The sequence below is a fragment of the Protopterus annectens genome, chromosome 2.part1 (genome assembly GCF_019279795.1).
Source record: "Protopterus annectens isolate FY-2018-M chromosome 2.part1, PAN1.0, whole genome shotgun sequence".
In the NCBI taxonomy this organism is placed as follows: Eukaryota; Metazoa; Chordata; order Ceratodontiformes; family Protopteridae; genus Protopterus; species Protopterus annectens.
Window position 1 is genome coordinate 640507583 of NC_056729.1, and position 21497 is coordinate 640529079.

At 36.1% G+C, this 21497-nt stretch overlaps 1 protein-coding gene across 2 annotated transcripts in view; it reads left to right on the forward strand.

Moving 5' to 3' along the window:
- The first annotated feature begins 15975 nt into the window (after positions 1–15975).
- The window catches only part of GATA4 (GATA binding protein 4), a 427254-nt gene continuing 421732 nt past the window's right edge, over positions 15976–21497 (forward strand). For both annotated transcript variants that reach the window (XM_044062377.1, XM_044062378.1), the window contains exon 1: positions 15976–16276. The gene's annotated coding sequence lies outside the window, so the exon portion shown is untranslated. The remainder of the gene's footprint in view (positions 16277–21497) is intronic.

Below are 21497 nucleotides of genomic sequence, written 5' to 3' on the forward strand. Positions count from 1 at the left end.
GGCCTCCTGAGTCATGGTTGGGAGTCTGTAGCTAGCTATGATTTCAATAGGTATTTTTTCAATAGTTAACTACACCTAGAGTACTAACTTATCAGAACAAAATCTTGCAGTCTCATAGTTCATAGATTCATAGTTTAGTACTAAGATAACTGCCCTTGCGAAGCATTTTAAGCCTAGCCAATTATCCCTTGTGAGACTCAAACCCTGCATCCTGTGTTTGTAAGGCAAACACCTCAGCCATTAAGCCATCCTCCCAACCCTCTGACCTGTTGTTTGTCTCCTGTAAAATCTGGACAACCTGTGTAAATTTAGAATGTTTCCTAATGGTTGTCTCTTGTTATTTCCTTTTGTTATACCCTCCACATCAAAACTATTCCAGGCAGAATCAGTACTTATTCTACTAGGGTCTTGTCTTCATCTGCGGCTTTTTGGAAAGAATTGAATTCTGGAAGTGTTCTAGATGTAGGAACTTGGTCCTCTATACACACCTTTACAAAGCACTATAAACTAGGTTCTTTCCCAGGTTTAGGTAAGGCTTTGCTAGGACCTTTAACCAGAGGGTCCTGAACCCTCTTCCTCCCCCCTTCTGCTCTCACTGTCAGTATAAGCTATAGTATTCTACTCATGTAGTTTAGACTACTGCAGCAGTGATCCATACAGAGAACACAGTACAGCTGTGTAGGTAAACTTACCATAACAGTTAATATTCACATTATCACTGCTGCAGTAGCCATGCCCTCCCTCCATCCACCTTGTTTTCTTAGGTTCTTAGGTTAGTGCTAGGCTAACTGCCCTTGCAAGCCATTTTAAGCCTAGCTAATTATCCCTTGTGAGACTGAAACCCTGCACCTTGTGTTTGTAAGGCAAACACCTTAACCATTAGGCCACTCATTTTATATGTTTTTATGATAAGGTGTAGGCATTTATTATTATTATTTTCCTAGCATTGTCCTTCTCAGGGCTTTACCCTCCCTGTCTCTGTTGGCATGAAAGCTCTGAAGGACTTGGCAAAAAAAATTGATTTTTAGTCAGCTCAGTTTGAGTTAATGGTCTGGTTGCTTGGAAGGTGCCCTGAAGCTTTAGAAGCAAGATGGCTGTTATAGCCAATGCAGGATGTAACTTCATATAGCTTAGGCTACTGCAGCAGTGGTCATTCAAACAGCTACTGTTATGGTAAGTTTTCTTACACATCTGTACTTTTCATGTGCATATAGTTAGGCAGTATTTTTAAATACTTCCTCACCAGAATAACGCCATTACTGAAGGCAATCACCGTATAGAAAAACATCTGTATGTAAATTTGAAAGAGAGTTTACTTTTAGCCAGTTAATGGTATATTGATGAAAGAAATATGAGTTGAAGCATTTAATGTAAGTACATTCTGTATATAGTTAGCTTTCCAGAAGGCAAAGATAATTGTCAGACTTTATGCTTTTATCAAAACAAGCTATTACGTTGCATCCCAGCTCATTTTCTAAGCTGCATTCGCTGCTACTTTTATTTCTTCTTTAAAAGTCATAAAATTATGCAGTTAAGAAGTTCACTTAGATTGTCTGTGATTACGCATTCCTGATTCCAATATTTGCTGTTTAATTTTCTTAAATTGATTTACATTTAAACCTTAACAGTTATCCGTTTGTCATAAAGCCGTGTAAGTTAGCCCATTTGGTCAATTACTAAATGATTATTTAAATAAAGTGCTGGTAAACTGCGATTGATACAAAGAAAACATGTCAGGCGTACTGAGTGAAACGAATTACAGCCCAGTCAGTATTTTAGAAGTTTAACTAAGGCAGATGGATATAAAGGGCTCATAGAGAAACAGTAAAATGCTCGTAAACAATTTATATCACGGTACAAAATAATCAGATTTATGCGGCGTTGAAACGCATTTTAAAATTTTAAAAAGGCGTGGTAAAAAGCATTAGATACTAAAATCGAAATTATGGGAACAACGTTTTCAAGGACAATGTGCACTATTCCAGTCCATCAAACTGTGTCAAAGGTAACTTTGTGCCAGCATTTGGGGAGGTGGCACTATCTGTGTGGTGGATGCACACATGGGGCACTCAAATCCTATGGAATGCCTCTATATGAAATCATTGGAATGCCTAATAATATTTACCATTGTTGACCATTGTCAACAAACTTTTCCCAGAAAACTGCGAATTTTATAAGAAACAAACCTAAAATGTGGGCCAAAAATCTGTACATTCTGCGAAAATCTGGGCAGTTTAGACGTATGGCGGCAATGCATTGTTTCAGCTGTTCTTTCTGAAAACTTCAGTGCTTTATTAATGTTTGCTAATAACAAAACTTTTTTTCCATAAGAGTTCATGGCTTGGTGCAGCGGGTCTAATATTTGCAACTCGGAAATGCAAGAAATAAGTCATTTATCGAAGTCATAACTGTGCAGATTGTTATTGTTAAAAAGTGAATAAACATTAAATATTCAAAATAATATGTACCGCTATAAAACTCAGATACGTATATCGTTAAAGTTAACGCCAAAATACTGCAGAAATATCCTATGTAAATGAAGACGGAGATGAAAATGTAAGGGAAACACCGCTAAGAAAAAGGTAAGCCAGAATGTCAAAACCAATTGCTCGCTGAAATTATTACTAAAATGTGTACAATGAGAATGAGATAATGGCAAATGGTGTATTTTAAAGGACATATTTATGAAGACTGCTCAGCAGAACCGTTGTTGCTATGTCAAGACTTACAGCAGCATGTAATTGAGTGATAACCGTACCTCTCAACCTCTAATTAGGTGCAAGACGTATGGGCAAAGCTTAATATAATAGGGGAACAATGTCCAAAGTCATGGAAAATTTTTAAACAGTGCTCTTACAGACTTATAAAGTTGCTAGAACAGCGTTTTTACATTAGCACGCATATTCTGAAAGATAGGAAACTAGCCACCCGGGGGGGGGTCTAGTGCTTGGCTCACTGTTGAAATAATACCCCGACCTCATGTGTAAAAATGGGGAAGGGGTTGTGGATGGATGGGTGGGTAGGTAAATGGATGGGTGGATGGATGGATAGCTGGACAGATGGAGTCTGAAATTCAAATGTGAGTTTTTATCTAGTCATTTCGTTCTTCAGTGGTTTGTTAGAAAACCACAAATTTTAGGAGGAACAGACCAAAAATGTGAAGTAAAACTCTGAACATTCTGCAGAAACACAGACAGTTGATGTATCATAGGTTCATAGGTAGGTACTATGCTATCGGCCCAAGTGCCTACGTAAGCCTAGCCATCAAGGTTCCCCTGGCTTACGCCACTCAAGAAAGTTATTTTCCTGTGCCACTGTCGAGCAGCACTGTCACAGCAGGTGATACAAAAAGTTAATGAGTGGCACTTACAGGAGCTACTGGAAATTTGGTGCTCTTCTTCTGCAGATAATATTGACTCTTAACATCCGTCCGCCTGATCTATCATCGTCTATCAAAACAGATAAATAGGTTTTAACGGTTGTGGTGGGTATCCCAACCAGTCATTTTCTAAACGTTTCTGACTGTGATGCAAACACTTCTGGAAATAAGGTTTCGTCTTTCACCAAAGAGCGTATTCATAAAAAGATAAATAACCCTGTCCCATCACTATTTATTCATAAGGATAGTGCGATATGTGCAGCGAAATACCTCACTGATAATTTGTCCGCATTGTGTACAGTCATCACCATCACAACTAAGAATCTCAGTACCACCTTACTTGTGTTTTACTCAATCACAGAATACACCAGTGTTCCATTTATCTGTCCTAACTCTTGCCAGAAACCCCTCTTCCCCCAGTTGCAGATCAGTATTAACAGCCACAACCATACGCTAACGACCACTAGGACCCTTATAAGCCTCGCCCTTCAACCCAAAATGTGGCCCCTAAATTTAATTTATATGGGGGGCTTACATCTCAACTGTCCAGATTTTCGCAGTATGTCGCACATGTTTGCCTCTTATTGTTGGTCTGTTCCACATATAATTTGGGTTTTCTGGCAAATCACTGGGGATTGAAGTCACTAAATAATGACAGATATTTGAGTTTCAGGCCCCATACCCTTAAAAATACATTCTAACACAAAGCCTTTTGTTCTAGCAACATTGTAAGTTTATAAGTGCAATATTTAAAATCTGTTTCCATTTCTGGCCTTTGCTCCCCATTATTTCTAGCTTTGTCCAGATTTCTTACACTAGCAGGTTGAGAGTGATGATTTACTGACTGCCTCTGTCCATCAGCACAATTGTTGTTGTTAAGTCAAGGTGCTATCTTTTAAAATCAAGCATTCTCCGTCCTCCATGTGCTTTGAACAGTTCGAACACTTCTCAGTCTCCCTTTCCCCTGATTTATATATATATATATATATATATATATATATATATATATATATATATATATATATATATATATATAGTGTGTGTGTGTGTATGTGTGTATGAGCGCGTGCGCGCGCAATTTGGATTTGTTTGCACATTTAAAGAAGAAAAAGGGGGTGGGATTTAGGAAAGGCTAATATGCGGTGGTGGTAATGGGAGGATTGTGAAGTTGGAGGAGAAGGACAATGGGTGTAAATCGGCCGAAGAAGCTATCTTTGCAGTGTATTATGGCCCCATAAAGGCCAGATTGGCAACTCGCATTAGTGAGAAGAGTCAGTTATGGACCACAGGAAGGTAGACGATAAAATAATATGGGTAGGAGACTTTAATGTAGTCTTAAATCGTAGTCTGAAAACGTGGAATTTGATGACTGAAATAAAGATCGTTACAAATTAGTATGAGGAATCTAAAACCGCTAGACATCTGAAGAAAAGATGAGGAGAGTCCAAACAATATAATGTAGCAGAGATTGAAGTAACAGGAAGCAGATACGTTTTTTGGTTAGACAGCAATAATGCAGGTGTAAGTGAAGAGGTCTGGTACCATGAAATGACTTGATGGTCATAATGGCGTTGAAAGTAGAGCAGGAAAAATAGAAAAAAGAATGGGATGGAAGCAAGGGAAGTAGAGAAGGACATAGCAAGTAAATTGGATGCTAAGTTTATTAAAGGAATGACTGCTTGACAGACATGGAAGGAAGGACGAGGAGTAAGGCTTGAGAGAATGTGATGGTGATGTTAAAGCAGTATGGAAAGGGTAGTTTATTGATTGGAAAGGGGGGGATAAATACAGCTTGAAAGGAGGTAATAAGAGATCTAGAGAGCTAACAAAGAAACGTGCTGCAAACCTTAGAGGTACGTGAAGAGAGGAAGTACAGTTAGGCAATAGTAAAACTGTTGAAAGAGAAATCGATATAAATGGAAAAAAATAGTAGCTAGTAAACAGAAGATAGAAGCTGTGGCAGAAACAGCTGCAACAGTATAACAGGTGTGAAGATAAAGTGTTAATTTGGTGACAGAAAGAACAAAAGAAACAAGTGTAGAATAAATAAGAAAGGGGTGGTGTATATGTATATGTATATATATAGATATATATATATATATATATATATATACACACACACATATATATATATATATATATATATATACACACACATATATATATATACATATAATATATACATACATATATATATATATATATATATACATATATATATATATATATATATACATATATATATATATATATATATATATATATACATACATATATATATATATATATATATATATATATATATATATATATATATATATATATATATACACATATATATATATATATATATATATATATATATATATATATATATATATATATATATATATATATATATATATATATAGGCTAACCGAGTGCGCCATCCCGAATGCAAAAAAATATATATATTTATTAAAAAAAAATCGGTTTTAGATTTTGAGACTTTATTTAACATGTGTATACTTCAGTTTATTCTTAATTAAATACATTATCCACTTTGTACAAATAGCATAACGCATCAAAACAGTAGTTACTTTTGCTGAAAACACAAGCGATCAAACCAGGCGATTTCCGAGGTGTTTCTGAAATAGTTCTCCTTGAATTTCTACAAAATGCACCAAGGATAACCCCAGATAGTATTATCCGGAAGTGATTGTATTAAATAAGTTTCCTACTATACACGAAGTAAAACAATATAGTAGCTCTATAGAATCCCATAAAAATACTAATTTGCTTTTCAGAGAGAAATGTAAATAAGGAAATTCACTGTCGGGTTTCTACATAGAAAGAAGAGTGGACAAAAATGAACATGGGGCTTTTCGGTGGTTACTGGAATTGGAAGCACCAAGCAATGATGTCTTTGGGATAACGTCTAACAAACCGGATAAGCAATAAAACAATTACGCTGCACAAACTTGTCATTTTTGAAACAAGAGGGGTGTGAATATTTAGAAAATGTGCAGGTAACGCTTTAAACTTATGCTAGAGAACTACTACATTGCTGTCTATATAAGTTGCCAATCCTCGGGGTTGGTATTACGGTTGAAGTATTTACTTCACAAACACAAGGTATATTATTTGACTTTGAAAAGGGAATTAACTAGGTATAAAGTGTCCCACATGGGCAGCTACCTAGTACTTACCTGTAAAAATAATTTCAAGAAACCATTTTCACAAAACACGCCTTTCTTCTCCATAATGGAGCTTCTCGTTTAAATTTAAATACCCCAGACTTCAAAATTTTCCTACCTAATGGGTGCAAGAACACCATGCAAGCTGAAATCTTTTATTTTACAGTATACAACATAGGGTCATAGATTAGTACTAAGTTAACCGCCCTTGAGACCAATTTTAAGCCTAGACAATTATCCGTTGTGAGACTCAAACCCTGCATCTTGTGTTTACAATGCAAACACCTTAACCATTAGGCCACCCTCACAACAGTGTTTTTAACTGTTTTTCATTTAAAAATTACGTTGTGTAATACTGGTCTTTTGGCGTATAATACATTGCATGTAGTGTTGCCACCTTTTCAAACGCCCAAAGAGGGACATTTTTGGTACAAACGTCAGATTTTTGCAGGCCAAAACATGCCCACGGCCAGTACAAAGTATAGAACTTCACCTTTTTGCCTAACTAAAGCTTATTCTTGTAGTATTTTAGTTGCTTATTCTGTTTCTTATAATATTTAGGGGTTTCAGATACATAATAACTGTTTTATGCAACTATTAAATATAATGTAGGAAATACTTTTGTCCTAAAATCTCAGGACATTGCCATTTTTATAATTTTTTGCAGGACACAACTACCCAAAGAAGGACTGTCCCTCGCAGTGTGGGACTGGTAACCCTAACTGCACGTGTTCTCAATCTATCTGCTACAAACATAAAACACCATATATTTATTTGTTCCATGCATTAGACAGAACATCAGCTAGTTGTCCTTGGTCTATACATAGAACACCCAATGTAGCCTTAAGAATAAATCGTAAAAGCTCAGTACTGCTGCTAAAATCCAGCAGTCCTAGAACAGACTGTACTATAATTTTTCAATCACGGGGGCGTGATAATATTTTGAAAAAGAGCGTCGCTTTGTTCCCTGGTTTGGTTTGGTACATCTAGCCATACAGCGTGCGTGCGTCAGGTAGGCCAGAAAAGCTCCATACCTGTTTGTATGGTGTCCCGAAAGCTGGTTAAATAACAACAAACATGTCAGGTGCGAAGCAAAAGGGTAAACAGCTATAAAGCCATAATACATTAAACGAAAGGAAGAAAGATAACGTGATACGATAGGGAAGACCTTCAGACTAAACTGAAGGGGAGATGTCAGGAAAAGGTGTTAAAGGAAATCTGGAGAGAATATCGTTTTTTTTCTTGCTAGAGAGCAATTCTGATTATAGGTGGGAAATGATTCCCATGATGGAACAAAAGAATGAATAACCGGGTTGTTTTTACATCATGTTATTTCATAAACTTTTGTTAAACTAATTAAAAGAATAAATGGAGGTAGGTATGCATTGCAATGCTAGCCTCCATATACTTATGTGCCTTTCCGTTTACGTTTCTCTGCCGTAAATGTAGAAAAGACGTATTTGAGTATTTTTTATTAAATTGTTTAATAAATGTATCAGATTTACACATTTGCAATCTTAACGACACATGTATCCCATCTGTAGCAGGAAAATGTTTCCCTGCACAAAACAATCACCCTGATTTAAAATTCCACTTGCTTCGTGTTTGTATTTTTGGAGGTGACTCTTGAATCGCAACTTCTGCAAATTAATTGGGAAGTATATTATAGAAATATTATAGAAGCAAAATGCTTGCATACTTGATATATATATATATATATATATATATATATATATATATATATATATATATTTTTTTTTTTTTTGCTTCTGTTTCCTTAGTTCCATACTTCAGTGTCTAACGTCTTTTAAATGTAACTCCATTCAAATGCAAATGACTGAAAGAAAAACATTGCCTTCTCTAAGCTGTGGCTTATGTGAAAAGGGTCAACCAGATTCACTTAGAGCCTCAAATGGGGTATTACAGAAAAACAAATCTTCCTGATCCTTTACTGTGCCTCACCTTCCCCCGATAAATTTATCTCAAGAGAAGTTACCTGCAGGTCATATTTCGCAGCCTCTTAGAACAAGAAATCTGGACGAAGGCACAAATTACGGGAGGACAAATGGCGCAAAATAGGGGCACGTTTTAAATATTGCTCTTATAAATGTAGAAAGTTGATAGAGTAATAGGTTTTGCATTAGCATGAATTTTCTGAAGACTATGAAGTCTGAAACTCAAACGTGTGCCATCATTTTCTGACTTTGGTCCTCAGTGATTTGCCAGAAAAATACACAATTTTATGAGAAACTGGCCAAAATGTGAGGCAAAAATCTGGTCATTTGCGAAGATCTGGACAGTTGAGAAGTATGCTGCATGTATTAATAGTACCTGATTTGAAGTAATTGCTGCTAAGTGTGTCAGAATTTTGACTGGTTATAGTCTGTTTATTATTTAAAAAAGCAAGTAAAAGTAATTGCAACGATAGATATATCCATCGAGAAGCTTAGAGTGCTTCCAGCTAAGTAGGCCTCCATTACACACACACACACACACACACACACACACACACACACACTTGTTATTAATACGGTGTTGTCAAAAGGATTTCATTCATATAGGGCTGCATTTTATTGGGCTTTAGCCATGTATGGTAGTTACGCTTAAACTACTGTTTCTAATCCTACCTAGCCAACTCTATATTGATTTGCTTTTGCAATAATCATTGTAACTTTATCATTTATATTTTATCGATATCACTGTCTATTATTCCCTGGGTCGTGGATGGAAATGTTTTATTGTAGTCCGCTGACTGAAATGTATATTTGATTAGTAGTTGTATTTTGACAAATTAGTAAAACGTTTGGGAGCCAGTTCCCTAACCCTAATGAGAATTGATACATAAATAATAAGCTTTCCGGTTGTTTATTACCAGTGAGCTAAAACACAAGATTTCTTTTCAGATGGATAAATAAAACTGCAGAAGAATAAAACTGTTATAAAGAAAACATACTAATTTACTTGTTTAGTCAGCGTTGTTAATCCTTTCTTGATGAGAATGTAGCGTCCCGAGCAAGGAATTGCATTTTATTGTTTTCCATTATCATGAAAACATTTAATGATTTTTCCGTCATTTAAAAAAATGGTAGAAAGAGAAACATACGCACACAAAAACATTTTGATAACCAAATAAATAAGAAGCAGATTATATGCACACACATACGTGCAGTTTCACTACATTTCTTCTTTTCCGTTGAATGACTAACGCTGCCTTTATTTTATTTATTTTTATGTTCATTTGTTAACGAGAGCAGAGCACTGAGCTCGGTGGACCATTAAAGACTCAGACACGGAATGAAAAAAAATGCAGGGAGTCACAGAATGTAATTTCACGATATTATGTTTATAATTAATTAAGTGTTAATGTTAAAAAAAGACTTTCGCAAAATAATCAAATGCACAATTAGTGATTATCGACAACTACTTTGTAGAAATACGCTATTATCAAGTGTAAAACTCACAACTGCAGAATGTTTTGATATTGCGATATTATACATTATGAACATTTTTTATACACAGTAAGTGAGATTGGCACCTTTAGAACAGATAAGTAGGCGAGTTGATCAGGAAGGATGAATATAGGGGTAAACAGCGGGGTTGTGGAGAGTTTTTTTTCCCTTAACTTTTTTTCCTAAATCCACTACCAAACATTAGAGGACCGGAGTTCCGCTGTGGCGACCCCTAACCGGGATAAGCCGAAAGACACAACAACTCTAAGTTAGTTTTGTATGATTCCTTCCAAGACCAAAAATTCATGTTGTACTGTATTATATGTGTTGAATGACAGACAGAAACAAGTTTATATCTATATGCAAGCTGTATATTGGGGGGAGGTGCTTGTGACAGGGTTACCTCGTGTGGTAGGCAAATATTTTTTAACCTACGCATGTATTTAAAATAGCAGTTATGCGTACTTATTGTTAATGGTACAGTTTACTATTGCTAACATGCTTTGTCCAAGCTGGGCTGGAAAAGCTGTGTAACATTTAGCTAATGATAAGGTCTGTTTCATCAGCAAATAATGTTGTTTCTAAAACCACCCTAGTTATTTGCTATGAATTGTTTGGCAAAATACATGAGTGTTTCGCTGTTTTATTATACGCCAGTGATTTACAGTTACAAGCATAATACATATTTGTAATATTCTATACTATATTATAAATACGTACATTCTAGTGATATGCACAACTCAAAATGATGTAAACTTCGATCAGTTCAACATAAACGTACATTCCTGCATGGAGTTACCACTTTAATACTGTACAGAGCACCATTGTCCTCTTTGTACAGGACAGTCCGTATTTAGGCAGTTGTGTCCTGCGACAATACTGAAAATGCCAAATGCCATGAGATTTTAGAACAAAATATATTTCCTTATTTTAATAGTTACATAAAAACAATTATTCCAACAGCCAAGCCTATTTAAATGATGTCCTACCACTTGTCGTCTATAACATCTCTATTATATACTGCATTTGTGTATAATAATTCAGCCTCACGCTGCCAGTTGTAACTCAAGAATGTCAAATTGTCTGGAGTAAGCATTTCAAACTGCTTCTTTCTATATCACATCTCATTTTCTCGGTATTTCCCAGTTTTGGCTGCACTGGCCCCTGTTGCTAGCCCACTGACTTGTTTCTTGTTGGATATCGTAGGTTGTACTCTGTTTGGGCAAATAAACAGGAAAGCTGCCCTTGAGGGCTATTTTAGGCTTAGCCAACCCCCTTTAGTAAAATATCAAACCTTGTACTTATGGCCTGTGGGTTAAGAACCTTCACCATTATGCCAGCCTCCCACTGTGTTGGTAACATCTAATAAGTTTTTGAAAGGCTTTGTAAAACGTGTGTGTGTCCATGTATGCATACTGCGCATTATTTTAATAAAATCATGCGATGCCAAAAATGTTAACTTTATGTACTGTAGGAATTTAAATTCACATTAGCTTGATATTCAGTATATCGGATGGTTTCCTACTATTCCTCCTGTTTTTTTTTTTTTTGTTTGTTTTGTTTGTTTTTTTTAATAAAAGGTAGAACTTGGAATTTTAACCCTAAGAAAATCGATGTCAGAGAGTTTAGCACATTTCTATTAAAAGCGTCTCGGTAACCCAAAGGTGCAGCCTGGGCTATGCACTGCCTGATCGCTTTAGTTAAGAAATGGTTATCAGTTAAATGGGATTACATGTTAATAGATGATTATTAGTTCTGTATGGAACAATATTGTCCTATTAACCTTCACACCTCAAAGAGGCTTTGCCAAATAAATCAACGAACTAGCAAATTCTCGTGTGTGTGTGTGTGTGTGTGTGTGTGTGTGTGTGTAGGTTTTGTACATCAACTTAACCAGAAAAAAACGTTGTCAATTTCAGTTTGAAACGGCGCATATAACATATATTGCATTTTTCTGCCAACTTTGTTTAGAACAACAAAAATACAAAATGGAAAGGCTTAAGGAACCCAGTCATGCGCAAGTTGGAGTATAATTCAAGCGGATAATTGTCATTAATAATAAGGCCAGAAATGATATGACTATCGCATTCCTCTCAGCTGTTACTGATTTTGGCTCAGTTTTTGATCTGTCCCTCGTAATCTCTCTTAAAACGGGCAATTTTGAGAGGAAGGTAGTGGGTTACGGTTAATAAATAATGACAATAAGAGTTATAAACATCTTTTACTTCAGAAAATGTATGTTACTTTACATTCTCTTATTGTGTCAACTTCTCAATTTAATAGAACTAGTATTTAAAAAATGGTTCAGTTTGTTTCTGAATTTGTCTCCGTGTTACAAAAAGGCACTAAACAGACTGGATTTTTCTTTCAGGAGTCCAGGTTCAAGGACGTCCATGATTTTGACTCAAATTTTAAAACATAAAGTAAGGCGTGTGAGAGTAACAATGAATGCAACTTTAAGAATACAAAATGTAATTGTGTGACTGCGTTACACTGAACGCATTAAACTACATTTGCTTTTCTTTTTTACAGGAAAAGTCTGTCTGAGCACAATACCCATTTTCAGCAGAAGCCCAGATAGAAAAGATTCAAGAAATAGTAGCTGTATTATATACAAAAACGTTTAAATTGGGTCTAAACATATATACAAAAATGTTGAAATTCGTTTAAATTGAATAAACAGGAACTGCCGCACAAAGGTATAAAGTGCAACAAGTTGTAAGAAATGAAATCGGCGCATACGCCAGGACTTTACCGAAACAAGAAACTATCAGTATTAATGTAAAAACCTCCCTATGCAGTATCACAGTTTGGTAATTAAAGCAATTTAATATGCATCTGTAATCATGCAGAAGTGTCGATGTTTCTTAAGGGAGGGGTGCAATCAACTCACGTTCAATAAAATATAAACATCCAGTAGGAAGAGCTTATTTATTTCGTGAGATGAGGAAATCTTGTGTATCTGTGTATTTCAACCGGGAAATTCGGGACATTTACAAATTCTAGTGTGATTTATATGCAGTTTGAGGTTGGTCTTTAAAAAGTCAGCAGGTTGTTTATTTGTCTGATGAAGACATGAATTATGTTCCATGGTTTAGCCATGCGTATTTGATTATAAGGAATACCCATGTGAGTCGCTGAATTTTTGGGATTCTGTTATGCGTGTATGTGTCCTTTAATGGGAGGGGTGCCCCATTCAGGTAATTAAATATAAGTAGTCCAGCAGCAACTGAGCCTAACACGAACATTTCTGGTTGTGCTGTTTTCTCACAAACAAAAATTTCGTCGGCCTTAACGTCTACAGATCCTTAGTGCTCTTTTTTCTGTGTAGTCCGCCTTTAAGTTACCCGGTAAAATTGCTCATCTCCTATCATATCCCTTTTTAAACATCATATCCTTAGTTGTGATACAAATATTGAGTCGTGCTTTACATAAAACTTTCAGGTTATAGCATAATTCCAATGTCACATTGTAGAATATTAAACAAACACTCAAACAGCAAAATTGAAGGGGCTAGTACAGCAATAATACGGAACTGGCTTTAAATATGGTCTAGACAATTCTCAGGTTCTGGATATGTTCATTTGAAAGAATCCAAGGACTGGTATTGGGTTATTTTCAGACTCTGTTCCACATCAGAAAACCAGTTACGCTTCTGTGCTACTGTTATTAAAATACAACACTGGTGAATTACCTTATACAAAGAAATATCTAATTAAACTGTTAATTAATGCAGATGAGCAAATATATCCCATACCTTACTGGTAATCATAAGTTAAACCTGAAATACACACTTATAGGTTAGTACTAGGCTGTCTGTCTTTGTGAGCCATTTTAAGCCTAACCAATTATCCCTTATAAGGCTCAAACCCTGTACTTTGTTTGGAAGGCAAACACCCTAACCATAAGGCCACCATCCCAACCTAGATTTTTTATTTATTTATCCATTCACTTATATTTTAGTCTTTGTTAACGGGAACGAGCACTGATCCAGATGTATCATTTATAGGTTCAGCCCAAGTCTTTGAGATCTCAAGATATAAAAAAGAAAACAGCATACACAAATTTTCAAAAAGAAAACAGTATGACAAGCAGTAATGCAGTTTAAAAATGCATTAGTACTTGACCACGACATTGGAAAATCAGCAGTTAAAAGTAGTGCACCTTCAAATAAGAGGAGTGCATATTCAGTAATGTTCTATTTACAGTGTGTACAAAAAGTATTAAATGAAAGAAATGGGGGGAAAAGACGCAGTGCTTCCTTTCGTGCGTGTGTGTGTTTGTGTATGTAGGAGAGAGTGGATGACGGCTTGGTGAGACAGTATATCTATATATCTACCTAAACCTCTCTCTCTCTCTAAACACACATAAAATAATTATATATATATATATATATATATATATATATATATATATATATATATATATATATATATATATACACACACACACACACACACACACACACACACACACACATACATACATGGAAAATCATTATACTATTTCCTCGTTCCATCGCGTGTGTGTGTGTGTGTGTGTGTGTGTGTGTGCGTGTGTGAGTGAGCGCGCTTACGTTTGTTGCTGCTGTTGAAAGCTCTGAGACCCAAGTCTGCAAGCAGAAACTAACATTCATTCCTGTCTGATGCACAAGCTGGGTCTTTGAACAGCATCAGTTGTATATACCACATTACTAATAATCCTGGCAAATTACTATATATCATCACCTTTCACTAGAGTAGCCCTCATACCTTTCAACCTCTTTGAGCAAGAAATCTGGACAAAATCATAAAAGTGGGATACAGGCCCAAATGTAGGGACAATGCTTAAACATAGCTCTTACAAACCTAGAAAGTTGATAGAATAGCAGGTGTTGCATTAACATGAACTTTCTGAAGGGTATGAAGTCTGAAACTCAAATCTTTGTCATTATTTTGTTTTTAACTTAAGTCTTTAATGATTTGCCACTAATTTGCCAGAAAAACACGATTTTATGAAAAACTGGCCAACATATTAGGTAAAAATCTGGGCATTCTGCAAAAACCTCTACGGTTGAGAGGTATGGACCCCCATAGTGTAGTAGCACACAACTGTTCTCTGCACAACATTAAAAAGTATAAAACTGTTAAAATGTGGCTAGGACTAGGGAACACTATCTGAAGTATCCAGCAATTAAAATTACAAATAATATAAATTAAATAGCAACACAGCGTCTAAGCTGCTGCTACTTGAATGTAACTCACAGTCAAATAGAGTCTGACATGAAAGGATGTGTCATTAAATGTTTTGGTGTTGGTTATATAACATACCATTTAATGAGGACTTTGATATACAGTAGTGCTGGAATAATTTTTTGATTGGAGTTAAACTGAGTTGAAACCATTTACTTCGCTAGTAGACATGTATGGCCGGGTGAATGAAAAGTTGGGGGCGACATTCAGTACAACAGGTTTGCCGTTATGGGATCCCATGTTCTGCAAGTTAGAAAATTTGCTCCAACAAACGTTTATGATAAGATATCAATAAATTAATTTAAGACTTAAAATAACACGCTGCTTGTACTACAGTGTTGTAAATTTATGTATGTGGAGTATGTGCTGCAAATCAATTTCTTGTAGTGAAATGCGTGCTTTCCTGCAGCTCTTGTCTCTGGTAAAATTACCTTACTGCCAGAAATATTTTTGCTGAACACCTAACCACTGCACGCTTCATCGTCTGGTTGATTTTCTTGTATTTTTAATCTCTTTTATTGGAAAGTCAGTGTGTTCCTTCAGTTTACAATGTTTTCTGCCCAACAGAAAGTGAAACCTGTCTTGATTATTGGCTCTACAAAGAAATAACCTCTTTGATATCAGTCATTAAGTGTTTAATACACGTGAGGAGGGGGGCAAGTTCCTGACATGGAAGGAGGCACTACCCATGACCACTGGATACGCAGTCGAGTTTGCAGACGCAGCTGCAGTCGCTGCAGCAGCAGTGGACTTTGGCTACTCCGATCTGCAGGAACTGGAGCCTGGCGCCAGCTGATGGTGCAAGCGATAGGGCGGTCACGTGGGGTCGCGAGAACCAGTCCCTTAGTGGTGGGGAGAGAAGTGTGGAGAAGGCTTGGGAGCAGATCCTGTCCCCTAGTCCTTTCTGAATAAGTCTTTGAGGTGCAGGGGACCACAAATACCCCGTCCCGACTGAAGGAACAGCACCAAATCATCCGTTGTTTTAGCTTACAAGCGTCAAGGGGATCTAAAGGGTCCCTGAAGATTAAAGCAAACTAGGAGGTAGGTTGATAATGAATTTTCACTTGTGAAAAAGGCTCTATATAGCTTTATGCTCTCTGCATTGGTTTATCTTCTCCATTTTCCTTCTCATGTTCTCATGCAGTTAGCATTAAAGTGCTTTACAGTTTAGAAGCAGAAGATGTTTAATTACATTATTTTATTATCATTTTCTCGGTCGCATGAGAAGATGGATTATTTAGTCTTCACTAAGTGAGGCAGTGTTAACTTTTTATTAGTGTATTTATATACACACGGTTAAAGCTGTTGAGCAAATGTGTCTTCGGTGTGGCTGGGTTGGATTCAATTATCTGTACTTGAAGAACACTACTGTACACCGATTACGTACCTGTAGATACACTCAACACAAATCCATAGGACGAAAATAACCTGAAACTAGTACAATGAAGTATGGACTTGCAATCTATTATTCAGTATTCTTAAATGCAATCATCAGTGACTGTCCATTTTTATGTATACCTTCCTACACGCCTGATTCTTTCGAGTAGGCGAAAACCCAAACTTTTCTTTACTTATGTCTAATACAACCCATCCATATAATCCATGTTGAAAAAAGAAAGACTTTTACTTACGGACAAAACTGCTTTTACTACCTCACCTGAGAAAAGTGTTTCTAAACAAATGTAGCAAGCATTGTGAATGCCGTATCCCTTAAAGCCTCGGAATGCAAGTTCTGATTAAGTGTAATCTCATCAGACAAAATTACTCAAGTTTTGGCAGGGCTGGAGATACTGATGGATGTTGCCAACTCCCACCCAATCGCTCATATCTCATTTTTTTTTCCTGAAACGTGCCTTGTTTGACTTTTCTGTTCAAATCTGCCTGCTGCCAGAAATGCACACTTGGATTCACTCTCAGGCCTAGCTACTGTCTGGTCACCTTTTGGAGACCCAAATGAAATTGCAGCTGGATATGTTAATTCAATGCCTTGTTTACCTTACCCAAGCATGCACCCAATGTTGTTACTTTCTTTTTAATGACATATTGTTCTCCATTGTCTCCATCTGTTTTCCCTGCGGTGAACTCCAAATACACATGAACTCCAGCGTACCTGATTGTACTGGTCACAAATGTTAACAGTAAGAGCTGTGCGTCTTTATAACACACACACACACACACACACACACACACACACACACACATATATATATATATATATATATATATATATATATATATATATATATATATATATATAAACCATGCAACTTTAAATTACTAAAGAAAATAATTTTGAAATATATTTGCTAAATGTTTAGTACTGCCCACCGATTTGCTGAATATTACTGTCAAAGCTGAGATGCAGTATATTATTGACGTTTAGCTGTTTTTGAAGGTGCCTTGTACCTCTTTTCTTGCTTTTAGTATGTCCATAATTTTGGCCCAAAAATATGACAGTTCCTTTTATAAAGGTGATTGCTTGAAAGTACAGACTTCCCTTTAGAAAATGCGTATTAATTAATTTTGTCAGGAATGTAGTTGGTAGTATTAATGTTTATAAAAAAACGCATTCTGTTTGTCTAGCTATGTTTCTATCGATTATTATTATGAAACCTTCCATGTTTGAAATATGGAACACTATCACTCATAATGTAGAACAAACGGCCAAAATTGGGGACATCCTCAACTAAGACGGTCACAGCGTGCTTAAAATGTACTACTTTATACTAATAAAACGTTCTTTTGATGAATTAATATGATTAAGTATTGTTTATCATGGGTATTGGTTAGAACATTTTTTGACTATAAATTAGTGACAGACCCAATCAATGTGGGATAGCGTGGATCATGGACTGTGCAAGACTCAAATGAGGACCATTCCTCATTTTGAGGTACCGTTGAAAAGTAGTTCAAGTGTCCAGAAATGTGCAGGACGTCCATGGTTTTACTTCATACTTTGGACTTTCTTTATAAATAAAGTTGTGATTTTCTGACAAATCTCTGTGGATAGCGGTCACCAAATAACACTTGATATCTGATTTTCAAACTTTAAATTAATCAGAAAATGCATGTTAATGATGCAAAAACAATTATTTTAATAACTTTCTATGTTTGTCTGTATTTTGGACTCTCTTTTTTTTTTTTGTTTTGTACAAAAATTATTTTCCCAAGACGCTGACAGCCATGAATGTAACTCTTTATTAGTGATAAACATTTATTTTTTTGTTCATTTGTGAACAGGTGCATTTGATGGTGTCTATGATTCTGTAATTAAGAGGTTGGAGCTACGGATATGTATTTTTGAAAGTTTGCTCACCCGGAAATGGAGAAGGCTAGAACGTATGTTCTCCCTCCACTGGGAAATTAAAAATGGTGAATTTGTACGCAGCTTTTCTGCCCTCACCCAACAAGCGCTCTCACACACTCACACAATTTGTCCTACCTAAAACAGCAATCAAACACTACCACGGTCACCGAGGCCCCCAGCTGATCAGAGCCCACAGCCTCACTTCACACAGCTCTATGTTACATATTTTGGGAGAAACCGATCAAACAATTTTGCATCAAAATGATATTTTCGTTTTTGATACCGTGTACAGTTAGAATCATCCCATGTTGCTGGGTTGGGTGCACTACTCTGGAAAATATTCTGTGCTTTCTTCGATATTAAGTACACGTTCAAAAAACATTTGCAGGTAGGGTTGCCACCTTTTCAAATGGCCAAAGTGGGACATTTTCGGTGCAAACATCAGATTTTACAGGCCGACACATACCCACGGTCAGTACAAAGGATAGAACTTAACTTTTTTGCCTAAATAAAAGCTTATTCTTGTAGCATTTTAGTTGCTTATTCTGTTTCTTATAACATTTAGGTATTTTAGATACAAAATAACTGTTTATGCAACTATTACATAAAATATAGGAAATAATTATGTCCTACACTCTCAGGACATTTGCCATTTTTAATATTTTTTGTCAGGACACAACTGTCCAAAAAGGGACTGTCCCTCGCAAAGTGGGACAGGTGGTAACCCTATTTGCAGGAAACCTAAGAAACATGCAGTTGAATGAGTGAGTGTCACATCAGATAATGCATTCTGCTAAAAGGCAAACTCTTCTTGGGAAAACAGTCCATTGATACAGAGTTGTGTAAAACCGTGTTCTTACCACTCAAATGTACCTAATTACAGGGAACGTTCCTCATTTGGGAAGGTCTTAAAATGTTCAGATTCCTCGAAGTTCCACATTGAAAGGGTCTGTCACTGATTCAGTATTAGCAATTTTTAACTGATATCAATGGTAAATAGAACTGAAGCGTGTTATTTCGTTAAACAAACTATTATGTAAGTAAAATAGCACATTTAACCATTCTATGAGTTTCCTAGTTGAAGTTGTTAGTGAGCTGGTAGTAAATGTCCCACAGTTTGCCTTTTTGTTCTACGTTGTGAGAGGCAGTGTTCCTCATTTTGGAGATGGAAGGTTGAGAGCTATGTTTGCGATTCCTGTTCTGAATCGTACATTTGAACTAGCATCGATTTTGCAAAACGTACCAGATGTTGCCTCTTCCCTCATATTTTGTTTTTCTGTTAATTCGCCGAGGAGGACTACAGTCAGCAAATAATGTCAGCCATTAGAATTTCATAACTTTCTTTACTTAAAAAAATGCACGTTGGACGACGGTTCAAAATGTGTTGTTCTATTAACTTTCAACGGAATTAGAGTAATATTTTACAATTGTCACTGAATGTGGCCGTTTATCCCTCCATTACTTTTGGCTTTGTCCAGAATTCTTGTGCAAAGATGTTGAAAGTTGTGACAGTCAAGCCCCCCCACACACACACACACACTGACATCCATTCAACATCATAAACAAGTAATTAGAGTAATATTTAAACATCTAAAAAATCTCCATATTTAGGGCCTTTACCCTCCCCCAATTATTTCTGGCTTTGTCTCTGATTCTTGAGCAAGGAACCTGAGAGATATGTTCTGAATATATCGGTTGAATTCAAATTGGTTTGCTCGAGAAATCCGACAATGTAGTTGTTTATTTTTATACATACCTACCTTAAGGGAAAAGAAAAATAATTCTTATTTCCGCCCTGTAAATTAGAAGCTTTTTCGTCTACGTTTTAAAGATGGTTATGCTTACTGTATGTTGACTTTTATTGTCTTACACATTCATGTAATTACCTCATTTGATAGCAATTCAAACTGTCTTCCAAAATATGCTTTTTTGAAATGAGTTGTAAGATATTTCTACTAAAAAGATTGAAGTTGTACTTGTTTATATTCCTTGCTTGTTGTAAATGGGCTCTATAGACCAGATGGCAAAGGACAGACAGAAGCTTCGCAAGTCACATGTGTATGTTATTTTGTTGCTGTTGATATTATGACTATTATTATTGTTGTTATTATTATTATTAATGCAGCTTTTTACTAAGTTTATAAAATAAGTCCGTACGTTCACGTGATAAAGTGATATAAACAACTCAGAAAGAAGGGAACATGCTTCTCCTTCTGAACTGCATTAGTCCAGCTAGAAACAGTAACCTGCATGTACACTTAGGTACTCGTCTGAAGTAAAGGTTCGCACACACACACACACACACACACACACACACACACACACACACACTTCTTCATGACGGGGCATTTGCAACAGTGGTGGATGACAATAACTAATTACTGTGATAGCAACTATAGAAATATACAGGAAGCTGAATACAGCAAAATATCCCTGCTATTCTTACCAGTTAGTGGGGGGTAGAGTACATAGTTTGTGTAGACGCACAGTGTTGAGTTTACCAGTGATCGGGGTAGTTTTTCGTTAGGGTTACCACCTGTTCCACTTAGCGAGGGACAATCCCTCTTTGGGCAGTTGTGTCCTGCCAAAATATTGTAAAAATGGCAAATGTCCTGAGATTTTAGGACAAAGTTATTTCCTATATTTTATGTAATAGTTGCATAAAACAGTTATTCTGTATCTGAAATACCCAAATGTTATAAGAAACAGAACAAGCAACTAAAATGCTACTAGAATAAGCTTTTATTCAAGCAAAAAAAGTGAAGTTCTGTCCTTTGTACTGGCCGTGGGTATGTTTTGGCATGGAAAATCTGACGTTTGTACCAAAAAATGTCCAACTATGGGGATTTGAAAAGGTGGCAACCCTATTTTTCGTAGAATAATGAAAATTCAGATGGATGAATGTAGCTAGTCCGGGTAAGATTCCAACATTGTCTTTTGACAATGTACGTTATT